The sequence below is a fragment of the Rhinopithecus bieti genome, unplaced genomic scaffold, assembly GCF_001698545.2.
Source record: "Rhinopithecus bieti isolate Rb0 unplaced genomic scaffold, ASM169854v2 scaffold_5023, whole genome shotgun sequence".
Lineage (NCBI taxonomy): Eukaryota > Metazoa > Chordata > Mammalia > Primates > Cercopithecidae > Rhinopithecus > Rhinopithecus bieti.
In genome coordinates this window covers 2,001,200-2,026,952 of record NW_016805223.1, presented here as the reverse complement: position 1 = coordinate 2,026,952, position 25,753 = coordinate 2,001,200, and the positions used below count along the sequence as shown (strand labels likewise).

General features: G+C 37.1%; 1 protein-coding gene across 6 annotated transcripts in view; it reads left to right on the top strand.

Moving 5' to 3' along the window:
- The window catches only part of TMTC2 (transmembrane O-mannosyltransferase targeting cadherins 2), a 466,566-nt gene that overhangs the window by 389,320 nt on the left and 51,493 nt on the right, over nt 1-25,753 (top strand). The gene's annotated exons all lie outside the window — the stretch shown is intronic.

Sequence of the window (25,753 nt, the reverse complement as noted above, 5' to 3'; positions counted from 1 at the left end):
TTTTTTGATTCTCGTATATAGTCAGACCTCAAGCTATATGCCTCTTTTCTGTTCTACAGCCCTCATTTCTAATAACTGTGCTTTTCAACTTCATCAAGAATGTTTTATTACAATTTTCTCTGGGTAATGATGCTTCCATAAAGAAAGATGGATGTGAATTAGATCTCTTCTATTGAAATAGAGTAACCATTTATGAGAAAATAAGAACTGGTTTTGTCTTGGTCTTCTAAGCACATTTTATTTGCAACACATCTCTGAACTCCAACACATTGTGCTTTTATTTTCATATACCTTCTGCATCTCTCGCCAATACTAAAATCTTCTACCCTGTTCTTCACATCAAGACCATCTATTGGGAAATGCAATTTTGAAACAGTAATGAAAGTGCACATGTGATGTGAGTGCAAATAATGGGATCAGTCTCATTTCTTTATAGTAACTCATCCATTGGGCAAGCATTCTTCATCTATAGAGTTCCTGCTTTGTGGTAGGATACAGAGATTTCATATCCTAAAGGACCACACAGTGTAGCAGACAAGACTGAACACAATCATCTAATTCAAATACAGTGTAGTGATTCTTATACAGAGGTGTATACAGTCCTCCGGGAGCACAAAAGAGGAGGATGAATGTTCTCTGAAAGAGACCTATGTGGGAGGTAGCTATTTCTCTTTTCAGGAGGTTCATCCACTTGCAACATTAGCCCTGAATCTCAACGCCTCCGAGTTTTATTTGTAGGGGCAAAAAAGTATCTTTGTCTTGAGCACCCTAAGGCTTATGGCTGAGACCCCAAACAAAAGACAGATTTAACAATAGAAAAGCATACAGATTTATTTAATATACATTTTACCTGATATGGGAGCCTTCAGAAATGATGACTCAGGAAATTATTTTTTATAGACATCATGCAGAAGTCTGATTAGAAGACAAAAGGTTATGATCTCATGGTAATAAATTGGGAAGAACTTAGAAAGTCCTGTTTGTTCTTCTTCTTTTTTTCCCTGTGTATTCAGAGACAAGGTGTTAATGAGGGTCTTATCACCTACTACCTTGGAGAAGGGAGGGAGAAGGTCATAGAGTGACCTTCCTTCTTCTGCAGTTTTGTTGTTTTTCAGCTTAAAATATTCTGTATTGTAAGGAACCATGCTTTGGGTGGCTGTTCTGAACCCTGTCACATTAATTATGAGATGTTTCAAGAATTTATAAGCAGTTTGCAACAGAAGAAAATAACTTAATAATCATATGGTGAGAACAATGACAGCTAAAATTTATTGCGCACTTACTATTATGTGCCAAACACTCTGCTAAGTACTTCATTCATTTCTCACAACAACCCGCAGATACCTTTGTGATCCCTATTCTCTGGAAGGGCTGAGAATTTAATAACTCACCCACTGTCAAAACTAAATGGAATCACACTGTAACCCGGGCCACTGAATGCAAAACAGAAAGCTTGATGGAAAAAAAAAAAATGCAGCCATATCTTAGAGAGGAAAGGCAAGTCAGAAATTAAAAAAACCTAAATAATGATAGTCATTTTATTTATTTATTCAGTAATATTTACAGAGTACCAGGTATTACTTTAGGCAGTGGCTATACAGCAGTGAACAAAATGGTTAGGAGCTCACAATCTAGTCTGAGGAGAAGGAGCTAGTATATCAAACAGTGAGAAGTGCTTTGGAGAAAGCTGGAGCAGCGCAAGTGAGTTAAGAGTTGTGGCAGGGAAGCAGGTGGCGTGCGCTACGCATAGTTTGGTAAATGCCCTAGTCGGGCAGCTTTGTGCAGTATTTCTAGGAAAAGGGTTGAATTTGAAGTCTTATTATTACAACTTCATTAAAGGCAGAGATCAGAGTTTTTGTTTTTCTTTTTTTTTTTATTGCCTTCACGTTAATAAGATGCTATGAATGTACATAATGCATGATAGGTAAATGCAATTGTTTTTTGAGTACTAGTCACTTGAGTGTCATGTTGATTTTTGGTCAAGTGGTTGGTCAAATGGCCATCTTCAACATGTTATAATGCATTAGTGAGAGAAGAGCTACCTGAGCTATCTGACCTGGACTAAAAAATGAAAGACACTCGAATATTACAAGATTTGAGTCTGATTTGTGAAATGGTTAATTTTAAAAGACTAAACAAATCATAAAATCAATATTTAATCTCCAACTCAAAACCATTTTTTGCTGAACCCTCAAAATGTTTCTTCATAAACCCGCTGCAGACTGCTTTTCAGAATATGTTTATTCAAATGATACTTTCCCTATCTGGCAACAATACTTTTAAAATGGATGGGATAGAATAAAATGTTCACATTTAACAGTGAATAAATGATACTACAATTGATGGATCAACAGATATGATTTTTTCCTAATCTGTTTTCAGAATTGTGTTTTGACTTACAGTATGTGGTCTAGGTGAGTAAAACACCACAGCACAGAGGAAGCAGTGATAAAATAAAAACCATGGCAGTAATATAAATTTCTCCTATCCAAGTACTAACCAGGACCAACCCTGCTTAGCTTCCAAGATCAGACAAGATAGTAATATAAATTTCTGTTCTGAAATGAAGAGACCTTTTTAAACAATAACCCGTGTAATGATTTATTAGCAATGACACATCTGATCTGAATTAAAACATTCATTTAACATTTATCTTGTTCATATCTGTTTATTACCTTTGTTCATAAAAAACATTCTTTGTTATTTCTCTGCTTTTAACTTAATAAATCTGGTACCTGCCTATATGATCGCATAGCTAACAGACTTCAACTCCAGTCTGTTTAAATAGTTCCATTGTCTTTTCTAGTTTTCTCCCCTACACAGTAATCTAATCTTACTCTTACTTGCTTCTAAACATTTTCTTCTAAAGCATCTTCTTCTGTTTTTTAAGTACCCCTAAGAGGGTAAAAATCAGTAGCTGTATGTGAGAGACTCTGTGAATGTTTCACCAATGTTCATGTCAGATCACTATTATACAAAGTAAAGTATGAAGCTGCAACCTCTGTTACAGTCATATTAAAAAGCTTGCTGTCTGTGGGATATTCTTTCTTAATAAAATACCTATTCCATTTCTTCAGTATGCCCCATGATGAATTTCTTTATTTTTTTCTATGATATGAAAGCCATATTTTCCACATAATTTACTTTGAAATTGTTAATTGTATTTTTGTGTCATTTTACATACAAAGAATTCCAGTGGTCAAATACTAAAATAATGAAAGATGTCTAAATTAGCAGGCACAAAATAAGTTTTAGATTCTGGCATTGTCTCTTTATCAGACATGTTTAATAACTTGTCGTTTACCAGACTACATAGTTAGAGAAGTCTATTTATTACAAAATGACACCATTACCATTTTAATTTTTTTTAACTTGATTTTTGGAGCTGATTGTCCTAAAATTAAACCTTATAATACATTAAAACATGTTTCTATAATGGGAAAACTCCTTACTGAAATTGCCATTTTAAGTTTTTTTTTAGTTTTAATTTTTTTGTTTTGTTTTGTTTTAAATAAATTGACCTTTCTTTGGAGGTTACTTTAAATAGACAACAGTCTTCTCTGTCTTCTCTCTCACTAATGGGCTTCAAAAAATGCTGACTCTCAAGGACTAGAGGGATATTAAATGAAACTGCTTTGTTCTTCCTGTAGGAATTAAGCCAAATTCTGCATTAACTTATGGATTTTTAAAAAATGGTTAATGTGAAGAATGGGAAATTTGCATAGTACAAAGTCACCTGCTTTTACTTGGCTTTTTGTAAACTCTAGAGTTAGAAGAGAGTAATTACCAATGATAGGTCTGTACATCTTATATTTGGGGGATGTAATTGTTTTAGTATGAATTTATTCAACTTACTTTTTATCAAGTTCCAGCTTTATTTAAGACTGTGCTAAATGCAGTAGGGTTTGAAAGTTATGAAATGTTAACCTTGTCCTTAAGAAATGTACAATCTAATGTGGGGGGGGAGTGAAGGAGAGGACACGGGAATCCCAATCCTCAAACATCAGGGCAGTAAATAATAGCATCTAATAAATGCTTTGTGAGACATATGAGCTAGGTGTAAGCAAAGCACACAGGAGAGAGAAACGACGTTCAGCTGGATTGAGCTGAAGAGACACTGACTCACAGTTGACAAGCTAAGAGAAACTTGGAATGATAGGATGCCTATAAGTAAGGATTTTAGCAATAACAAGGAGAGAATTCTGGCAGGGAGAACTATGCACATGAACTAGGGCAAGAGGCAGGATACAGAGAGGAAGGCTATAGGGGAAGATAGAAATGAAAACTACCATAAAACTAGATGAAAGGTAGTGGATACCATACTAAAAATGTGGCGTTTGTATTTTAAAATGTTATTAAGCAAAGTGACATAATGAAAAGAGTAATTTAGGATGGCCATTTATATGATGAAATGAAAAATGTCGATTGTGTTTGAGGAAATAGAGTTGGGAGATACAGCCTTGGGAAAACTAAATAAAAGGTCATGGTAATAGTATAGGCATAAGGTAGTGAAACTAAAGTACAGAAATGGAGAGGAATGGAAAAGAACATAAAGATAAATTAAGTAATAGATTATTTCAAAAGATGTGAATAAGATAATTAGTTGGCCACCATATATGTTCCAAAATTTTGATTTTAGGTAACCTGGAAGAAAAGAAATGCCACAAATATAAAAATTGTAATCAGAGGGCTTTCTTTATTCTAAGAACAAAATGTTTAGACTGAGCACATTCTGAGTGAGAGAATTTGCTTACTCTCATTTTCTCATGGGACATTCCTATCAAGGAAGGAGTTAGAAGGCCATAGTTAGGGATAGAGACTTGGGAGTCATTTGCAAAAAAAGGGAATGGTACCAAATAAGTGGGTAGCATCACCAAAGGAGGGAATATACAAAAGAGAAGAGAGTCAGTTTCAGACATTTGGGAATTTCGACATTTCAAATTTAGAATGAGGAAGGCAGCCAAGACAGTGACAGGGCATAGAAAGCAAAGTTGATGAGCAGGGAACACTGCTGCAAAAAGGTAAAGAAAAGCAAGGACAGAGAAAGTCCTTCGACTTCCGAGAGTAAGCATCTTTGTGCCCTTTGGGAGTGCAGTTTCACATAAGTGATGTGAGCAGTTGAGGAATTGGAGAATTGGAAGCGGATGGTATAAGACTTATTCTGTAATGATGTTTGGAAATAAATATTAAATTTGAATATTACCAATTAAAGATAGATGTTGAGATGTATGTGTCTCTGTGTTAAATAGGATACTAAAAATGTGTGTATGCACGTGAATATGAGACTGAAAATGTGTCCAAGGTGAAGGGAGCGCAAAGGAAATATCAGAGATATTTAAAGATTGCTTCCTCCCCAGTGAGTGAAGAAGAAAAAGGACACTGTGAAGATACAGAGGGAAAAACACAACTAGAAATAGAGGGGAGCTAACTTTAGGTAATAAATTATTTCGGTTATGCTCATTTGATTATCTGCTAATCCTGTGGGGGAAGAAAGGATAGAATTTTATGTTAAAGACTCATGGACAACTGCATGTTCTGAGGAGCACAGTAGGTAATATTTGATGCAGGTCTGTACTATCTACATGGAATAAATAACTACCAATGAAGACACATTTCACTGGTAGATTACTTCTAGTTTTGACTCAGCTCTCTGATTTATATGCTAACTGTTGTGTTTGCATTTTGCATTTCTAATATGTAGAATATTTTATAAATATCCCATGTGTATTTAGTATATATGCATTAAAAGGAGAATATCTTTCAAGGATTATATTATCGATAGTGAACTTCATATATGCATTATACCTTTCCCAGGTACTTAGAAAATAAATTATTTCAGAACATTATTATAAAATCAAAACGAGTGTTATCCATTTGGGCTCTTTAGCAATGATTATATGTCAACAGATTAAACTGAGAAACATGGGAAGAGAAGATTCAAATAAATGAGCTTATCAACAAAATGCAGCTGTGTTACAAGGCAGTCCACATATTCTGTAATGTATTACTTTCAATTTGACTATCATTTTTATGGTGAATATGGTGGTAGGGGAATGACTGTGGAGTGGAAATAACCACTAAGACTGAGCTCTGGGGAAAAAGGTTAATTATTTAATTGAGCTATTATTAATTGAAAGGATATAAAATTTCCCACCTATATATGTATATTCTAATGGGAAAGATATTCTTCAACCCTAATTAGAACAAAGAAAACATAAAACCAAGTTTAATGGGACAGATTCAGATTTTACCATATAAAGGATTGTTATTGTTGGAAAAAAATGACAAGGTTAATAATAATTTGTCTGGGAGGCAGTTAAACCACATTTCTGCTTGTAAATGGGGGAGGAACCATATGGCCTCTCCCAAAACTTTCCACAAGCTTCTGTGATGTGGGAATACTACATACCATGTGTCTCTTGACTTGTACGCACTGATTTTATGTGGATCCCAGAATCACCAGATTGACTTTATGAGTAAAATGTGTTTGAATACTGCACATATATATTTCACTTTGACTAATTTTTTCAGTTACAAATATATCCATGTATTTTATTTTTTTATTTATTATTCATTTTTCCATAAGTTGGGGTACAGGTGGTATTTGGTTACATGAGTACTTTAGTGGTGATTTGTGAGATTTTGGTACACCCATCACCCGAGCAGTATACACTGCACCATATTTGTAGTCTTTAATCCCTCGCCCCCCTCCCACTCTTCCCCCCAAGTCCCCAAGGTCCACTGTGTCATTCTTATGCCTTTGCGTCCTCATAACTTAGCTCTCACATATCATTGAGAACATATGATGTTTGGTTTTCCATTCCTGAGTTACTTCACTTGGAATAATAGTCTCCAATCTCATCCAGGTCACTGCAAATGCTGTTAATTCATTTGTTTTTATGGCTGTGTAGTATTCCATCATATACATATACCACAGTTTCTTTATGCACTCATTGATTGATGGGCATTTGGGTTGGTTCCAAAATTTTGCTGTTGTGAATTGTGCTGCTATAAATATATATGTGCAAGTATCTTTTTCATATAAGGACTTATTTTCCTCTGGGTAGATACCCAGTGGTGGGATTGCTGGATCAAGTGGTAGTTATACTTTTAGTTCTTTAAGGACTCTTCACACTGCTTTCCTTAGTAGTTGTACTAGTTTACATTCCACCAGCAGTGTAGAAGTTTTCCCTGTTCATCACATCCATGCCAACATCTACTATATTTTGATTTCTTGATTATGGCCATTCTTGCAGGAGTAAGGTGGTTTTGCAGTATGGATTTGATTTGCATCTCCCTGATCATTAGTGAAGTTGAGCATTTTTTCATATGTTTGTTGGCCATTTGTATATCTTCTTTTGAGAATTGTCTATTCGTGTCCTTAGCCCATTTTTTGATTGGATTGTTTTTTTCTTACTGATTTGAGTTTGTTGTAGATTCTGGATATTAGTCCTTGGTGAGATGTATAGATTGTGCAGATTTTCTCCCACTCTATGGGTCATCTGTTAACTCTGCTGACTGCTCCTTTTGCTGTGCAAAAAAAGCTCTTAGTTTAATTAGGTCCCAGCTATTTATTTTTATTGCATTTGCTTTTGGCTTCTTGGACATGAAATCCTTGCCTAGAAGGGTTTTGTTTTGTTTATTTTTTTTATATTATCTTTTAGGACTTTTATAGTTTCAAGTCTTAGGTTTAAGTCCTTAATCCATCTTGAGTAGATTTTTGTATAAGGTGAAAGATGAGGATCCGGTTTCATTCTCCCACATGTGGCTAGCCAATTATCCCAGCACCATTTGTTGAAAAGGGTGTCCTTTCCCCACTTTATGTTTTTGTTTGCTTTGTCAAAGATCAATTGGCTGCGTTTGGGTTTATTTCTGGGTTCTCTATTCTGTGCCATTGGTCTGTGTGCCTACTTTTATACCAGTACCAGGCTGTTTTGGTGTCTATGACCTTAGAATATAGTTTGAAATCAGGTAGTATGATGTCTCCAGTTTGTTCTTTTTGCTTAGTCTTGCTTTGGCTATACAAGCTCTTTTTTGGTTCCCTATGAATTTTAGAATTGATTTTTCTAATTATGTGAAGAATGATGGTGGTATTTTGATGGGGATTGCATTGAATTTTTTTATTGCTTTTGGCAGTATGGTCATTTTCACGCTATTGACTCTACCCATCCATGAGCATGGAATGTGTTTCCATTTGTTTGTGCCATCTGTGATTTCTTTCAGCAGTGTTTTGTAGTTTTCCTTTAGAGGTCTTTTAACTCTTTGGTTAGATGTATTCCTAAGTTATTTTATTTTATTTTATTTGTGTATTTATGTATTTATTTATTTGCAGCTATTGTAAAAGGAGTTGAGTTCTTGATTTGATTCTTTGTTTGGTCGCTGTTGGTGTATAGAAGAGCTACTAATTTGTGTACATTAATTTTGTATCCAGAAACTTTGCTGAATTCTTTTATCAGTTCTAGGAGCTTTTCCAAGGAGTCCTTAGGGTTTTCAAAGTAAATGATTATATCATCAGCAAACAGTGACAGTTTGACTTCCTCTTTACAGATTTGGATACACTTTATTTCTTTCTCGTGTCTGATTGTTATGGCTAGGACTTCCAGTACCATGTTGAAGAGTGGTGGCGAGAGTGGGCATCCTTGTCTTGTTCCAGTTCACAGAGGGAATGCTTTCAACTTTTACCCATTCAGTATTCTGTTAGCTGTAGGTTTGTCATAGATGGCTTTTATTACGTAGGGTATGTCCCTTGTATGCCGATTTGCTGAGATTTTTAATCATACAGGAATGCAGGAGTTTGTCGAATGCTTTTTCTGCGTCTATCATGTGATTTTGTTTTAATTCTGTTTATGTGGTGTATTACGTTTATTGACTTATGTATGTTAAACCATTCCTGCATCCCTGCTATTAAATGCACTTGATCATGGTGGATTATCTTTTTTTATGTTGTTGGATTCGGTTAGCTAGTATTTTGTTAAAGATTTTAATATCAGTAGTCATCAAGAATATTGGTCTGTAGTTTTCTTTTTTGGTTATGTCCTTTCCTGGTTTTGGTATTAGGGTTATGCTGGCTTCATAAGGGTTCCTTCTTTACCTGACTTGTAGAATAGTTTCAAAAGAATTGGTGCCAATTCTTCTTTTAATGTCTGGTGGAATTCTGCTGTGAATCTGTCTGGTCCTGGATTTTTGTTGTTGGTGGTGGTGGTAATTTTTTAATTACCATTTAAATCTCACTGCTTGTTATTGGTCTGTTTAGGGTATCTAATTATTCCTGATTTAAACTAGGAGGATCATATCTTTCCTGGAATTTATCCAACTCTTCTAGGTTTTCTAGTTATGTGCATCAAGGTGTTAGTAGTAGCCTTGTATGGTCTTTTCTATTTTCAGTGATGTCAGTCGTAATATCTCCTGTTTTCTTTTCTTAGTGAGGTTATTTGAATTTTCTGTTCTTTTCTTGGTTAATCTTGCTAAAGGTCTATCAATTGCATTTATCTTTTCAAAGAACTAGTGTTCTGTTTCATTTATCTTTTCTGTTGTTTTATTGTTTCAGTTTCATTTAGTTCAGCTCTGATCTTGGTAATTTCCTTTCTTCTACTGGGTTTGGATTTGGTTTGTTCTCGTTTCTCTAGTTCCTTGAGGTATGACGCTTAGATTGTCAATTTGTGCTCTTTCAGTCTTTTTGACTGAAAATGCTTTTTGATGTAGATGCTTGGGGCTATGAACTTTCCTCTTAGCACTGCTTTTGCTGTATCCCTGAGGTTTTGATAGGTTGTCATTATTGTCGTTCAGTTCGAAGAATTTTTAAATTTCCATTTGATTTCGTTTTTGACCCAATGCTCATTCAGGAGCAGGTTATCTAATTTCCGTGTATTTGCATGGTTCTGAAGGTTCCTTTTGGAGTTGATTTCTAGCTTCATTCCACTGTGGTATGAGAGAGTGCTTGATATAATTTCAATTTTCTTAAATTTATTGAGGCTCATTTTATGGCCTATCATATGGTCTATTTTGGAGAAAGTTCCATGCACTGTTAAATAGAATGTGTATTCTACAGGTGTTGGATGTAATGTTCTGTATATATATAAGTCTGTAAGTCCATTTGTCTCAAGGTATAGTGTAAATGCATTGTTTCTTTGTTGACGCTCTGTCTTGATGATCTGTCTAGTGCTGTCAGTGGAGTATTGAAGAAAACTTCCCTGGCCTTGCTAGAGACCTAGACACTCAAATACAAGAAACACAAAGAACACCTGGAAAATTCATTGCAAAAAGATCTTCACCTAGACACATTGTCATCAGGTTATCCAAAGTTAAGACGAAGGAAAGATTCTTAAGAGCTATGATACAGAAGCACCAGGTAACCTATGAAGGAAAGCTTATCAGATTAACATATAACAGCAGGTTTAACATATAGTTTATAACATATGAATTGTCTTTTATTCTAAACTATATGTTAAATATATATGAATATAACAAACTATATGTTAAATATATATAAATAAAGATTTAACATATAGTCCTTATATGTTAAGAATTGTCTTCTTCCTCAGGAATCCCAATTATTCTTGAGTTTGGTTGTTTAACATAATCTCAGACTTTTTGGAGCCTTTGTTCATTTTTTTTATTCCTTGTTTTATCCCCCACTATTACTATGTTACTGTCTAATTTCTTAGTCTATTAGTAATTGTTTTATAAATTTGGGAGCTCCAGTGTTAGGTGCATATATGTTTAGGATTGTGATGTTTTCCTGGTGGACAAGGGCTTTTAACATTATATAATGTCCCTCTTTGTCTCTTTTAACTGCTGTTGCTTTAAAATTTGTGTTGTCTCATACAAAGATAGCTACCCCTGCTCATTTCTTATTGTCCATTCTCATGAAATGCCTTTTTCCACCCCTTTAAGTTTATGTGAGTCCTTATATGTTAAGTAGTCTCCTGAGGCAGCAGTTAGTTGGTTGGTGAGTTCTTATCCATTCTGCGGTTTTATATCTTGTAAGGGAGCACTTAGGTCATTTATATTTGATGTTAATGTTGAAATGTGAGATACCATTGCATTCATAGTACTCTTTGTTGCCTGTGTACTTTGTTTTGTTTTTTGTTTTTTGTTTTTGCTTTTTAACATGCATTTTTGTTTCATAGATCCTGTGTTTTGATGTGTTTCCAGGATTCTTTTCAAGATTTAGAGCTCCTTTTAGCAGTTCTTGTAGTGGTAGCTTGGTAATGTGTATTCTCTCAGCATTAGTTTGTCTGAAAAAGACTATCTTTCCTTCATATGATACTTAGTTTTGCTGGATACAAAATTCTTGACTGACAATTGTTTTGTTTGAGGAGGCTGAAGATAGGGCCCCAAGCCCTTCTAGCTTGTAGGGTTTCTGCTGAAAAATCTGCTGTTAATCTGATAAGCTTTCCTTCATAGGTTACCTGGTGCTTCTGTATCATAGCTCTTAAGAATCTTTCCTTCATCTTAACTTTGGATAACCTGATGACGATGTGTCTAGGTGAAGATCTTTTTGCAATGAATTTTCCAGGTGTTCTTTATGTTTCTTGTATTTGAGTGTCTAGGTCTCTAGCAAGGCCAGGGAAGTTTTCCTCGATTATTCCCCCAAATATGTTTTCCATGCTTTTAGAATTTTCTTCTTCCCCAGGAACACCAATTATTCTTAAATTTGGTCGTTTAACATAATCTCAGACTTTTTGGAGCCTTTGTTCATTCTTTTTTTCCTTTTTCTTTGTCTTTGATTGGCTTAACTTGAAGACCTTGTCTTTGAGCTCTGAATTTCCTTCTACTTGTTCAGTTTTATTGCTGAGAATTTCCAGAGCTTTTTTCATTTCTAAAAGCATGTCCATAATTTCCTGAGTTTTTGATTTTTTTTTTCTTTCTACTATTCTGTTTCCTTTAATATTTCTGCTTTCACTTCTTATATCAATTTTTGGATCTCCTTGCCTTTTGTTTTGTCTTTCTCTGGTGCCTCCCTGATTGGCTTAATAATTAATCTCCTGAATTCTTTTTCAGGTAAATCAGGGATTTCTTCTTGGTTTGGGTCTATTGCTGGTGAACTAGTGTGATTTTTGAGGGTTAAGAGCCTTGTTTTATCATATTACAAAGGTTGGTTTTTGATTCCTTCTCATTTGGATAAGCTCTGTGAGAGGGAATGTCTAGAGCTGAAGGCTGTTCAGATTCTTTTGTCCCACGTGGTGTTCCCTTGATGTAGTACTCTCCCCCTTTTCCTATGGATGTGGCTTCCTGGGAGCCAAACTACAGTAATTGTTGTCTCTCTTCAGGATCTAGCCACCCAGCAGGTCTGTCTACCAGGCTCCATGCTAGTACTGAGGGTTGTCTGCACAGCATCCTATGATGTGAACCATCTGTGGGTCTCTCAGCTGTGGAAATCAGCACCTGTTCTGGTGGAGGTGGCAGGGGGGTGAAATGGACTCTTTGAGGGTTCTTAGTTTTGGTGGTTTAATGCACTCTTTTTGTACTGGTTGGCCTTCTGCTGGGATGAGGTGCTTTCCAGAGAGCATCAGCTGTGATAGTATGGGTAGGAACAGGTGGTGGGCAGGACCCTAGAACTCTCAAGAGTATATGCCCTTTGTCTTCAGTTACTAGAGTGGATAGGGAAGGACCATCAAGTAGGGGCAGGGCTAGGTGTGTCTGAGCTCAGATTCTCCTTGGGTGGGTCTTGCTGCAGCTGCTGTGGGGGATGGGAGTTAGAGTCCCAGGTCCCTGGAGTTGTGTACCTAGGAGGATCATGGCTGCCTTTGCTGAGCCATGTGGGTTGTCAGGGAATTGGAGGAAAGCCAGCAGTCACAGGCCTCACCCAGGTCCCATACAAACCAAAGGGCTGGACTCACTCCCATCATGCCCCCCACCTACTCACCGATCCACACTAAACAGCCCGGAGTCTGTGTCTGTTTCCAAGTGGAGGGCGTGAGGTCTTGAAAACTTGCCTCAGGCTACCCACCTCCCAGCTGTGAAGGAAAAGGTTTAGTTCTTGCCCCACCTGTGGAGTCTGCACACTGGATTTGCATTCTCCGCTAAGCTCCCCACTAAGTTCAGGCCAGGAGGCTTCATGACCCATTCAGGTAGTTACAAAGTTCAGCTAGAGATTTCCTTCTCCCTGTGGAGTTTTACCCCCTGCTTCTCTGGCCACCCTCCTGATGGATCCTTGTGGTATCAGGCAGGAATGGCCTGCTTGGGGACCCAGCGAGCTCCCAGGGCCTTTCTGCTGCTTCCCCTACCCCTGTATTTCGCTCAGCTCTCTAAATTGTCTCAGTTCCAGGTAAAGCCAGAAATTCCTCCCGCAAACAGACTTTCAGCTTCTCCAGTGGGGATGTGTGTCAGGAGAGGAGGGTCTCCCTTTCCTACTTCCACAGGTGGGACACTCACAGTATTTGGAGTGTCTCCTGGGGCCTTCAGGAGCAGTCCGCTTCCTTCAGAGGGTCTGTGGGTCCTGTCAGGATTGCTGGATTGTTCTTAGAGTCGATCTGGAGCTAAAATTCACAGTGCACACCTCCACAACCTGCTCTGTCTGGAGCTGCAATCTAGTCCTGCCTCCCATCCCCCATGATGATCTCTTGTCCATCTGTATATTTCATAGTTAGCAAATGATGTGAGGTAAATTGACACCCTCCTCCCCCCAAAATAGGTTTCAATCAAGTTATTAGTTTTCCCCCACATTTTATCTATTTTTGTTAATTGCAACCAGAGATACCATTGAAACAAGACCTTTGATCTTAGGTTTATTCACACTTACCCATATTAGCTCCTCAAATGCATATTCTACTTCAGTTCATAAATATGCTTCATCACATTGTTATTATGTATATTTTTTTGCCATGTCACTAGAAATTAAGTACCTAATTCCAGCAAGATAGATGTTCATTTTCCTGACAGCTTCAGTTAGGTCAGGATTAATTTTGGTTCCATCCTGCCCACATCTGCCTTCAAACCCCTTTCTACTCTAGATCTTTTTCCAAATTACGTTCATGCTGCAGTTATTTCTTCTGACAGGTTACAAGTCTAGTTTCCGGTGCATTTACTTCTCTCTGCTTACATTTTAATTACTTTGTGTTATACTTGTTTTGCAAATTTAGACAAATCAGACCAAAAAAATGGATTTCTGAAGTGTTTACTCCTTTCCTTCTCTTTCTCAAATTGTGTAAGTTTCCATGCTTAGAAGACAAGGTTAGTGAATACAACCCCTTGTTTACTAACTGTTGGTGTGGGCAAGTTGCAGCCTATACTGGGGTCAGATTGTCGCACTGACCTAAACTGAATTAACAGTTTTCCCAGCCTTAGGATATTGTTATTCATCACAATCTACATGCAGTCATTTTTAAACAATATTTTTTCAATATATACTTGTGTATTCTCTGTATATATGTGTGTTTTAGATTCACAACCAGAAAGATCAGAGGAGTTGAGGCATAGCAGGAATGTAAGGAGCTCTTGGCTATAAAGAAAATCAGCTTCAGTATTGTACTTTGGGAAACGTCAAAACCTTTGGGAAATTTCACTTAATTATATTCTCTGATTCCAACGTATTTCTTTTTACTCACATTTATTTGTGGGGGTATCTTTTGCATGGAGTTATAGCTATAATTGTTCAAACTGTGGGACCACACACTAAAATTACAGTTAGTCTCTACTCCAGAGAAACCAGATTCCTGATTTCTTTGAAATTCCAGCTGATGGAACCACACTGACCCACATTCCTACCTGGGAGTATCAGTTTGGGAGACTAGTGGCTGTCAGCTTCAGAGGGCTATGCCCTTCCCCCATTGCCAGTCACCACATTCCTTATAATTCCCCTTGGTTGTTCCCATAGCCAGCTTCCTCCATTTCTATTATTTTACAGGTATTTATGCTTTTCTAAGTATACACTGAAACATTAAACAAAAGTTGCTTGTATGTGTAATAAGTCTTTGCTCTCTCTCTCCTGCTTCTAATTCTCCCTGTAACACCTTCTTTTTCTGCTGCTTTACCGTTCCTGTAGTCCTAACTCCTTGTTAACTATCTGAACTCCAATCTGTATTTACAGATAAATTGTATTATTCCTTATCCTAAAGACAAATAAACATTAGGCACATCATGAAAAGTAATAGACTGATAGATTAATTTGTATTAAAAGTTCCATATCCTTGTTAAAGAAGAAATATTCTGAGACTTTTTACATGGAAAGGAGATTTTATTAAAGACTATTATGAGAGGGGTCAAGACTATCGTGATAGGGAACAGAGATTAGGCTCAACTCTATAGCAAAGACAGCTGGGAATTTATAGCGAAAGAGTTCAGTAAATACTACCCCAAAATATGGCATCTTGGCATATTGACGTTGTTTAAGCTGAAGGAATTTGAGAAATGGCATGTGCAGGAAGGACTGTCTGATCTTCCACTGTGGCAGCCATAAGACTCGTGGGAGTGGTGCCCGTGCTATGCCTGGAGAAGAGGCGCTTTCTTATCTCCAAAGGTGAAGTGAAACCAAGAGGAACCTGAACAAACAGGCCTTGCCCAGTTCTCCCCTAGTGTCTTACACTTAGCTCATATCCCTTTGTCCTATCCTATTTCTCTACAACTTTCTAATTCCCATCAAACCTACTATAAAACACACTGAGGTTTATACAGATGTCTTCATTTCTTTATGAAGGCTGTCATATTATGTAAAACTTATGTTAAATTTGTGTGTTGTGAATTATTACCTAGTTTTTTTTACCTTAATATGTCTTTTTTTTTTTTTTTAAGATAGAGTCTCTGTTGCCTAGGCTGGAGTGCAGTGGTGTCATCTTGGCTCACTGCATCCTCTGCTTCCCAGGTTCAAGCGATCCTCCATCCTCCCGCCTCAGCCTCCCTGGTAGCTGAGACTGCAGGCACGCACCACCACGCCCAGCTAATTTTTGTGTTTTTCGTAGAGACAGGGTTTCACCATGTTGGCCAGGATGGTCTTGATCTCTTGACCTTGTGATCCGCCCACCTCGGCCTCCCAGAATGCTGGTATTACAGGTGTGAGTCACCATGCCCGGCCAATCTGTTTTTTTTTTTTTTTTTTTTTTTTGGTTTGTTTGTTTTTTAACAGGGGCCCTAGCCAATGAACCTAACATGGGTGGAAGGAAAGATATTTTTCCTCCCCTACAACACCTAACTAGCATAGTGAGCGAGATCAGTGAATGGAAAATGTCTAAGGGTAGGAAAATTCTTGCTGAACTGACTTAACAGGGCTCTCACTGAGGGTAGTCCAGGTGGTCAGATATCAAAAGGTGGGGGATGAGAAATTTGATAAGACAAAAGAAGGGTGATCAGATATCGAGGGTGGGGGATTCTTGCTAAAGTGACTTAGCATAATTTGTGAGGCAACTGACCTAGCCAGGCTGATGACAAGACTCAAGGATGAGGCCTAGTCCTCTGTATAAAGGCTTAGAGGATCCTGTCTAAAGTTTGGTGAAGGAGAGACTTGGTTATCCTGGATGACATTAATTTTCTTAGATTGGGTTGTTATACTGTTAAACTCCTTATTCCTTGGAAAGTGTTAAGAATCAACAGCTGTTTTTTATCCCTTGAGAAGGATTTGATTAAATATATTGCCGTAACATCATGTTTGATAAGCCTGAGAAGAGAACCGAGAAGACTGACATAATTAAGAGGGAAAAAAATATGTGCTGCCAAATTTTTCAGTTTTGTCTTATAAACAGCTATTATTTTCTTAGATATCAAATGCCAACAAGTATCTGCTGTGGAGCAATATTCATAGTTTTGTAAATAATAGCGAACCCGCATTTTTGGTGATACCAAAAAAGTAAAACTATAGAGAATTCAGTTTCTTAACTATATATAATTCTATGTTTTAAGTATTCTTAATTTATATTTACATTTATGTTTGACCAGCTCTCGTGTAGTTTTTATCTTCACTCTTTTATTCTGTCACTTTCTTTAATGATCTATACTGAAATGACTCTGAGATGCTGCTTTACAAAATATCTGCATTTCCTTTTTGAAGAGTAAATGACAGGCTAAGGAGGGCAAATACAGTGACATTAGAGACCTTGTAACAGGAAAGAATTAGAAATGATCATTTACACTAAGTTGTTTTATTTGGAAAGTAAGTTGTTCAGCTTAGGAATGCTGACTTTTAAAGAGAGAAGCAATTTTGCAAAAAAAAAAAAAAAAAATGATTAGCATGATTTACAAAATAATTTATATGTATAAGCTACTTCCAACAATTAATAACTACAAAAAATTAATTGCTTAAATCACAGGAAGAGATGAGAACAGGTCTCAACAAGTTCTAGAATGGGTACATTTAGAACATTACTGCTACTTCTTTTGATTATTTTTTTTTTTCTTATTCATCAGTCCAAGTTGCTCTATCATTATCTACTTAAGAGTTTAATCATGTAAGAGATAGCAGATCTTCCCCCATGGAATCTACATTCGTACTACAGTTTATTTCTTGATTATATTTATAATTTTCACCGGTTGTTTATAGCATAAGGATTCTAATAAAACTCACTAAAACAAACATAATATTTCTCCCAATGTAAGAATTTAGTTTTCCAGAGACAAATTGTTTCTTTTAAATAGATAGTGCTTTTTCCACTATAATTCCAGGAACCAATGGCTGCTTTCCCTTTTCCTCAACAGAGTTCAAGTATCGTTTCCCAAATTGTTAAACCATTTATTGTATTTTTGTAATAATAGATTTTACCTTCTACAGCTATCTTTGCTTTTTCTTGTAATCACAGGTATACTATGAAACTATCAACAAATTAGACCAGCAATAACAAATAAATATATCATAGGCATTCATACTTCTTCACTCATGATTAGATACACTTTTAAAGTAATACCAGAAGTTATAGAAGCTGTATTTGGAAGGGTCAATATACAAATATTGAAAGACCAAAAAGTTTTAAAATGCATTTCTGTAGGTCAGTCTACTTAAACAACAAATCCAAAATACACGGACATGTATCTTATTTGTTTTCTTGTCAGAAAAGAGAGTATTTAGAATTTATAATTTCTTACCTATATTGAGTTACCATTCTGTACATTACTACCAAATTTTTTATATAGTTCTTTAGGTTAAAATTGAGAGGAATAGATTCCTCAGGCCTTGAGGATGGAATTATTTTGCTACTGAAGGAAGATTCTGTACTTTAATTAGCCTTGGAAAACTTTACTAGGAACATGTGCATATGCTTAGTTTTCCCTTCATTGCATAGTACAACATTATCATTTTATTTTCCAGTATACTGATTGACACAGTAACTCCCAACCATTTTCTATAGCTAGGGAACTTTAATGAAGAACAGATGATGGATTATACCCTCAGCACTATAGTACCACATCATTATTTTAAACCTATTATGATTACACTTGAATTTGTATAAACTGTATCTCCATGTTTGAAAGATAGTAATCTTTTTTACACAGTGATATATAAATAGATGTTCACCTAAATGGGAATCATAGTATTGAGAGGGTCAAAACTGATAATGTGCTATGGGTTCACCTTTCTCTGTGTGTGTGTGTGTCTGTGTGTCTGTGTGTGTGTCTGTGTGTGTGTGTGTGTGTGTGTAATGAATTATTAGCTAAGATTTTTATATCTGTAATTTGTAAATAAACATGATAATATCGTACACCATAAAATTGTCATTTAAAAAAATTATGAGGTGTCAGCCTAACAGCGTCTGCACTGCTTAAACATTAAATGTCTCCCCAGTTTTTATAGATGGAGAAACAGGTAATGCAGTTTGCCATAGCTAGTGGCGGAAACAGAATATAAACCCCAGGCAGCCGGGTTTTTGAACCTGTGTCTAAACTCACTACTTCATCTATAACATTACCTACCAAAAGTACAATCACCATTATAAATAAAACCCGTGGCACTGAGATCATTGGACAGTTCTTGTCTAAAATATAGTGATCCAAATTGTCCAGAGTATCTAATGATTATTAAACCATTAGAGTGGAGAAGTGCTATTCATCAAAATTGACAAATTTTGGGGGTTAATTCACAGACCCTTGAATATATGCCTATAACCCACCCCACACCACATGGTCTATGGATTCCAGTTGAAGAAACACTGGAAAAGTGAAAATGACACAGACTTTAAAGCCACACAAGCGGAGTGTCAGATATATGTCAGTTTCTAAAATAGGCCCTGTGAATATAATGAGAAACAGTAGTGTTGTGGTCCCTATCCTCTCAGAGACAGCAAATATGCTTATATCATGAACAAAAGTCTTAGCCTTTAATTGTTACATCATTTTTATGAGTATTTTATCAAGATTAGAAGTCTGTAAAGTTTGCATCTTCAACAGCTTATGCAACAATGTCTGAAAATGCAAGAACTCAGTCACCTCCCCATGTTGTATCTTCAAAGACTATTTAGGAACTTCAAGAAACATACCAAAGAATAAAATTATTATTTCTTATTGCGTGAAACATACTGATTACTTTGCTCTGGCCTGACTCATATTATTATGCTAAATATGCTTGTCACATTTTTTTTTTTTTTTTTTTTTTTTTTTGAGACGGAGTCTCGCTCTGTCGCCCAGGCTGGAGTGCAGTGGCCGGATCTCAGCTCACTGCAAGGCGGGTTTACGCCATTCTCCTGCCTCAGCCTCCCAAGTAGCTGGGACTACAGGCGCCCGCCACCGCGCCCGGCTAGTTTTTTGTAATTTTTAGTAGAGACAGGGTTTCATCGTGTTAGCCAGGATAGTCTCGATCTCCTGACCTTGTGATCCGCCCGTCTCGGCCTCCCACAGTGCTGGGATTACAGGCTTGAGCCACCGCGCCCAGCCTGCTTGTCACATTTTTATAAAAATAATTTATTTCCTTTTCTTTAACAAGCCCTCAGAAAAACTGAAGCAAGCTAAATGATGTAGTGAAATGTTGGCTTACAATTTGTAAGCCAGATACTTTTGATAGTAGATTCTCACTCACTTACCTGGCCGTTTGTTTGGGAAGCCTTTTTATTACCAAATAGAATGAGATATGAGAGAATGATCTGGATGTATCACATCAGATTTTGTTTCTACTATATATGTTTATTTTGACAACTCTGAAAGGATATTTGAGAAAAAGTTCATATTTACAGCTTTTGTGATTTCAAATCTGGTACAAAATGTTTAAATACACAGGAATCTAAATTCCCCTACATATAAATAAAGCAACATATATTCACCTTTAAGAAAATTCCCTGAGAAGGAAAAAAATAATCTACTTAGAAATATGCTAAATTGGGCTGGTCACAGTGGCTCATGCCTATAATCCTAGCACTTTGGGAGGCAGAGGCAGGAGCGTCACTGGGGTCCAAGGGTTCGAGACCATCCTGGGCAATGTAACAAGACCCTGTTATTACAAAGCATAAAAAAAAAAAATAGCCAGGCATGGTGATGTAGTTAGAGGGTACAGTGAACTATGATCACACCACTGTACTCCATCCTGGGCAACAGAGTGAGACCTTATCTCTAAAAAAAATGTAAATGACTTTAGTGAAATTTTATTATTAGAGTATTATAACAGAAAGCTTTTACTGGGTAATTCAGAATTTATAATATTTGCTTTTATTCCTTAATATTAATTTGTTCAATTGTACTTCTTTCATCCACATTGAAGCTGCTGAATATGGTGAAGATGTTGATGTAGTAGGAACTATAGCATGAAGATGTCATATGACACAGTTCTTTTGAGTCATTTGAATTTTCAACTCTGCTTTAATACAGATTTGTTTCAACTGTGCTTTAATGCAAGTTTATTACCTCCCCAAACATGTGTGCTGTGTCATTTAAAGTGTACTAACACATGGTCGGCTCTGGGAAGAACCAAAACTCTGCCAGATGGGTATTTGTGACGTTCTTAGACAAGTCAGAGTCCTTATGATACATGCTGTCCCTAAAGTTTGACAATCAAAGTGCAAGTTCTTAAAGCCCGTTTTGAACTAAATGTTTTGTTAAAGTACTCATGCAGAGAGTTATACTATCCTTGACAATATAGACTGTGCCTTCAGGTATATATCAAGTTTTTATTTAATACTATGTTCTCAGTAATAGCCATAGGTTAGCCTGTTTATGCTGTATCTCAAAAGTATAAATCTTAATCATGAAATGTATTCTATGTACAATAACAGCATCGAATTTATTAAACATGTAAGCATGTACTATATTCTGTTCATGATATGGCAGCATATAAAAAAGCTGTTCACTCCCAGCATAACACTTCACAAAGAAACTGGGTTTTTGGGTTTTGCCTTCCTAAATTTATAGAGACATGTGGAGCACATAGGATTTGTCTGTTTACTAGGTGTTGCTATAAATAGCATGCCTCAATGACGTCCCTATTTGGAAGAGCATTTTATACAGTGAACTCCCAGTGGAATTATGTCATATTTACATATCCTGGTAGGCAATACCACTTAGCAGTTTAGACTCTGGAATCAAATGGGTTAAACAGTAAATGGGGCTTCATCTACTTCTGGCCCTGATATCTTCTACATGCTGCATAACATTCCTAGACTTCATTCATCCACTCTGTAAATGGAGGTGGTAATATGATAATTAACTCAGAGGGCTTTTTACAGGAATTAGTAACCCATAGAAAGCATTTAGAATGCTGCCTGGCCCATAGGAAGTGAAGTGCTAAATTATTTACATTACAGGAATTTGTCTGTATATTATTCAAACAGAATGAATTTTGAAGAAGTCAGTTCCACCTGCCAAGCTACATAGACAATGAGCAGATTGGCATTATCTGTCTCTGGTCCAAACATAATTCTTCCTTAGGGCATTTATACTTGCATTTTCTGAAATTGCCATGCTTTTCTTACAAGAAACAGCATGGCTTGCTCGGGCACTAACTTAAATAGCTGCTCAAATAGCATCTCTTATCAGTAAGACTTTGCATCCCCAATACGCCCTCTCTTTTTCTGCTGTACTTTTTCTCCCTGGTGCTTATTCCCATCTATGGTCTGTGTATTTCTTTACATATTTGTGTTATCTGCCTCCCCTCTCTAGAACGTGAACTCTGTGATGGCAGGTACTTGGTTCTTCTCACATTGCTTTCCCGAGCGCGTAGACTGGTGCAGGAATGTTCTCAGTCAATATTGTGAAGGAATTTGTATGAAGCTGTTGTCCTCTCCGTGCCAGCTTCTTGTGCTTTCATAGGGTGGACATCTTGCAGCACTGAGTGTGGTTCTAACATTTTAAACATGTTTAAATTACATCCTCCACTCCCCTCAATAAAACTAGGGCTCTAAATGCAAGCCAACCACAACACGGGATGCTCAGCACAAGACAGCAGTCTTTTACAGTGTTGGAAATAAAATCAAAACACAACAAAACTGACTGCCAAGAGCACATTGAGAGGCTGTACTTCAAGGTTTATTTCAAGGGAAATTCAAGGGATTTTTAAGAGATTTTCAAAGATAATGTCGACTTTTAACTCTTGCTGAATGAAGAAGCTGGAAATCTTCTCTTTTTACCCCCGACACATATCCTCTGGGTCTTTTTGGTTCTCCCTGTCTCTCTGTGTGAGTATGAGGAGATGGTGGTCACAGCAAACTAGGAGCTCTATTTAATTTTGAATGAATTCATACTCATAAAATTCAAAATCACTCAGATAGTTTGGGCTCCTGTTAAGTGTTTATAAATTCAGGTTCTGAAACACAGCCCATAGAAGAAGTGACAGACATCTAATAGAATACATGGATATGAATCTTTGGGACGACTATTACAGAGTTTTATATGCTAAATAGAATATACATATAATATAGAAAAGCTGTATAACCCTTTAACTTTGCTTGGCCTAATGGCATACATATTTTAGCCCCCCCTATTATATTACTTTTAAAACATAACTTACATAATAAAGGTAGAAGCTGACTTTTATTTCCCTCAGTTTTATTAAAACTTGCCAGTCATTTTCAAAGAAAACCCCAAAAGGACATCTCTCTCACTCAACAGGTTATTTGCCCTATACAAGATTTCTTAAAAATAATAATAATAATAATAATGGAAACATTTCAATGCTGAAAACAAAGGTATATGAACAATTTTAGGATATGAATAATGAGCCAGAAAGTTTTCCTATCATTAGTCAATTTTGTAAGAAGAGAAAAAAAGACTAGAATTCGTAACATGTTTTCCTGTGCTATTGATGACCTACTTGATATTTGGAGCCAAAAATAGGAGGAAAACACTATTGGAGGAGGAAATGACAAATATTACTGGCAAGGCACCTACACTGAGGGGGACAGTGTGCCAAGCACCTAATAGGACAAGGCACAACTCTGTAAATCAGTGATTTTGTGTCAACCGTAAGACTAAGAGAAAGGCATAGTCTCTAAAAGAGAAATACCCCGCACTTTTAGAAATCTGACTGTGGGGAGGAATAATTTTAAAGATGTGAATAACAAATTGGCTTAGCCTGCACGCTTTCCGGGGAGAGTATTTTTTCCAGAACTTGTGCTGTCAGTGCGGCTAGCCTAGTCGTGGATCTATTGGGTAAGTACAGCAAGGTCCAGAGTGTTGACTGCACCATTCTTATGTAGGGGTTGGTTGTGATTTTTATTTTTAATCGGGTCATTGAATCCCCTCCATCATGGGCAAAGAGCTCTCTATTTTAATCTTCTCTGCAATTTCTATTTGCTATTTGTTCTGTGAGTCCCTTTGGTTGAAGAATTTTAAAATAAGGGGGGAAATATCAAGGAGTTTGGTCACATTTTGCTAACTATGCCTTTGAGAAAAGCTGTTGATGAAATCAATGTTTCTTCTGACTTCCCTTGACAGATAAGACTTACCAAGCATTATCCTTTATCCGTCTTACCTTTTTTTCATAGCCTTTTTATTTGCCCCAGGGAGAAAGGGCATAGTTTTTTAATTGCAGTCAAAGACAGTTTCCATCATGATACAAACCATTTTACATCCAAGATTTTTCTTTCGGATTTCATTTGTTTTTGAAACCCAAATTATAAAATGGGGAAATAGTGGTATATATTCACTTGTATGGAGAGTAATATTTCTTCTGTCTTGAAAATATTGCCCACTGTGCTATCAAAATAAAGTGCCATGAAAATAGTACCCACAGAAAATATTGGCATTTGAGAATTAACCATCTGAGCTCAATTTCTTACAGCTCTTTTAAGGCCTTTCCCAACATGGTATTCTTGAACTGTATGTGGAAATAATAGGTTGAATTTACTATCCAATTAAGACTGATAAGAAAGTCAGACTTGACATTCATTAAATAAACTCAAGGCTACATCTACTCTGGGATTCTTTGTTTTCAGTTACCTTAATTTTCTTGCTTACAATCAATGCTAATAAATTTCCTACCACAGCAAAGGCAACAATGGTATAGTTCTATTATTTACTGCTGATTTTTAAATCTACCTCCTGTCATGGACCTTGATCACAAATGTTATTTGTTGGGAATATAAATAGTAGTCTTGCCTTTGTGTAATAAAGTGGTTCTCAACCTTGGTTGCACATCAGGAATTGCCTAGGGAACTTTTAGCCTATTGAGACCTAAGTCTTGTCTGATACTCTGATTTTTTTCTTTTCTTTCATTTTTTTTAATGTAAAAGTAAACTTTACTGTTGAAAATGCCAACTTGGGGAGGGTAGAAAGATCACACATAAGGCTGCCACTTCACACCTGGAGGGTTGCACAGTGGCGGGGCAGAGGCGCTCCTCACTTCCCTACAGTGCGGTGGCCAGGCAGAGGTGCTCCTCACTTTGCAGACAGTGAGGTGGCCGGGCAGAGGCACTCCTCACTTTCCATATGGAGATACTCTGATTTTAATTGTTCAAAGACAGAGCCCAGGATCCTTGTTGTAAAGCTCTTCAGGTGATTCTAATGTGCAGTTAAGATTGAGGACCTCTGGTTTAATGCACAGCATTCTGTTCTTGATGGGTTCAGTCACCTGGTTCCATGCAAACTGCTGTGTGACCTTGGGCATCTACTTAGCGTCCCTGCGTTTCAGGTTCCTCATCTGTCAAATGAAGTATTAATTAACAGCATAAAAATACCTCAAAGATATGGCAAATTCAGTTTCAGACCACTGCAGTACAGCAAATATCACAATAGAGTCATACAAGTGTTTTGATTTCCCACTGCATGTAAAACATGTTTATACCATACAGTCATCTGTTAAGTGTTCAATAAACATGATGTTTAAGAAAACAATATACAGAGGAGGGTGGAGCAAGATGGCCGAATAGGAACAGCTCCAGTCTCCAGCTCCCAGCATGAGTGACACAGAACACGGGTGATTTCTGCGTTTTCAACTGAGGTACCGGGTTCATCTCACTAGGGAGTGCTGGACAATCGGTGCTGGTCAGCTGCTGCAGCCCGACCAGCGAGAGCTGAAGCAGGGTGAGGTGTCTCCTCACCTGGGATGCACAAGGGGGGAAGGGAATCTCTTTTCCTAGCCAGGGGAACTGAGACACACAACACCTGGAAAATCGGGTAACTCCAATACTGCGCTTTACCAAGGGTCTTAGCAAAGGGCACACCGAGAGATTATATCCCATACCTGGCCAGGAGAGTCCCACACCAACGGAGCCCCCCTCATTGCTAGCACAGCAGTCTGCGATCTAACTGCAAGGCAGCAGCCAGGCTGGGGGAGGGGCGCCTGCCATTGCTGAGGCTTAAATAGGTAAACAAAGCTGCTGGGAAGCTCAAACTGGGTGGAGCCCACAGCAGCTCAAGGAGGCCTGCCTGTCTCTGTAGACTCCACCTCTGGGGACAGGGCACAGCTAAACAA